A 2,526-nucleotide genomic window follows, 5' to 3' on the forward strand; every position below is an offset into this window, starting at 1 on the left:
TCTGGCCACAGGAGCTGCTAACAGCTTTTATATGTTACAGGCTGTAGGAGCCAGAACAGGCAGTTTCTCTGAAGGTCTCTGCTTAGCCAAAACGGGAGGGGAGGAGGAGTTCTGCAAAGCACACAGACAGCGATTGGGTGGCATCCCTGGAGTGTAGGTGGTTTGGATATTCAGTCACACCCCCGCTTTCTGTAATACAAAGAGGCAACAGGCAAGACTCTCTTTTTTTCGGTACTTCCTACCTTTTTTTCTCCGTGTTTGGTTTGGGTTTTTTTCCCCTCATTTAACGAGCATCATGCCGACTTGGCAAACGTTATTTTACGCAGCTCTTCGAGCACCCAAGGAGCAGGATGAAGCGCTAAGAGAGTTTGCAAACCCCTGTTGCCCCACTCACAGGAAACGGAACCTATGCAACGCCGTCCCCCCCATTCCGTCCCGTCCCGTCCCGTCCCGTCCCGTCCCGCGGGGCGGCCGGCCCCGGCGAGGCGGGGGGATCCCCCCCCTTGGCAGCGGGAGGGCTGGCGAGAGACAGCGCGGGCCAGGAGCCTCCGCTCCATTCATCGCCCAGCACCTCGGATGGCCGGGGTGCTGCTCCTCCCTTCTCACCGCTCCCCCTTCGTCCTCCTCCCTCGCCTGCTCACCCTGAGAGGCACGGACACACAGGACAAAACTCAAGGCAGGTTGTGGCTAGCCAATATCAGTTACCTGAACGTCTGCCCGTGAGAAAATACGGGAGCGGCAGGCCTGAAAGCTCTCGCCAGTGCCTAGGAGACATCTGTTTCACATTAACTAGCATATAGCTGGAATTATTTAAGCACAGAATGGTCCAGCCACTCACACAGCAGAGCTAAGGGCATAACACCGAGGCCATGACGAAAGCTAGCGGAGAGAAGCAGCAGCAGCCAACAATTGTGTACTGGGGACAGGGGATGGGAGCAACACAATGTCAGGCTGATCCCCCACCGGGGCTAGGCGACCTGGGGCAACCCGTAAAATGAGACCCTTAAAAATGTCATTACAATATTTTGCGACATCATAAAGGAGCTAGGAGAGAGAAACACAACCGGTTTGATATTACACCAAAACTTACTGAGTGCTCAAAAGTTTCAGTAGCTCTATTAGAGAAGCAATATGGGAATTAAGTACTAAGGAAGCGAAGTCCAGTAGTTAGAGCACAAGGCTGGAAGCCAACACTCACGCTCTCCTTTTGGCTCTGCTGCTCACTCGCTGTGTGGCCTAACCCAAGTCATTTAATCTCTATGGGCAATCTCTACAATGGTATAATAGTCTTCTACAGACATGTTGTAAGGCTCAAATAACTAGTGTTTGGTAATGTACTTTGTGATGAAAGGCATTAAGTAAGTATAAAGTATCATCACTAGTTATATTGCTATATGTATACCCAGCCTGTCCAAAACTGCTGCTTACAATGCAGCTGCAGGTATTCCTTTACATGATTATACAAGAAACTTTAACACATCTTTTGTCTTTGCAGGACTAGATATTGGATAATTTTTTTCATCTGATTTTCTGTCTTCTGAAATCAAGAGCATATTTGTTTATGTTAATGTCAAGAACTGTCCTCCCATTGTTTGAATACAATGGGAAGAATTCTTAGCTCCTTTGAATTGCCACAGGTCCCTTGATTTCATCTGAGCTGCAATAAGTTATCAAAGGGAAGAAACCAGCTTAACATCTCAGGAAGTTCAGAGGGTAGATTTTACTAGTTAGTCACATTTTGGATTGCTATAATTATTTCCTCATACTCACCCTGTGGCAGTACTTGGAGGTTGTTATGACACAGGGCTCTACACAGAACAGCCAGGATATCCAAGCAAATGTTCTAAAATAGCCATAACATTCACAGCTGAAAAATTGAGCTGTACTTCCCTAAGAACAGGCCAGCTTATGAGATTTCTTTTATTTCCATTGCTTGTGGTTATTGCCTAATTATTTGTTTCCATATCTAACAGGCAATCAGCGTAACTACTCATCTAAATGTAGAAAAAAAGGTTATGAGCAATACTAAGAAGCACAATAGCAAAAAGTATATTGTGAACATGAAAGGCCTTAGGGCGTGAGAGTGCCTTGACCCAAGCCTGTTGTACTGATAAGTTCTCAAATAAGAAGCAGTGGCAAATAGTGGAAGAGCAATAGTAACTCTCAAGCTTGACAACTAAGATACCTTAGACATTCACATGCATGTGTGCATTCAGTTTTCTTCCGAAAGAAATGAATCAATGACCTCACATGCAGTGAAAATTATCAAGCAAGACCAATGAAGCCACACTAAAGTCCTCATGAAGGTCCACACCAAGGAGAGGAATGGATAAAATGAGGAAGAATGAAGAAAAGAACCATCAAAGATGTCTGCAAGCTTATAAGGAGAGAAATGAGAAGTGGATGGAACCATCTGCAACATACACAAAAAGAACTATTTCCAGACTCTTCAGCCCACTCAGAAAAGCCAAAGAGAGAACAATCAGACCAGTGACAAAAGATGATTACAGGCCAGAGAGAGACATT

This window comes from Nipponia nippon, unplaced genomic scaffold (assembly GCF_047370975.1).
Source record: "Nipponia nippon isolate SJK-2023a ecotype South Korea unplaced genomic scaffold, ASM4737097v1 scaffold_1, whole genome shotgun sequence".
Classification (NCBI taxonomy): domain Eukaryota; kingdom Metazoa; phylum Chordata; class Aves; order Pelecaniformes; family Threskiornithidae; genus Nipponia; species Nipponia nippon.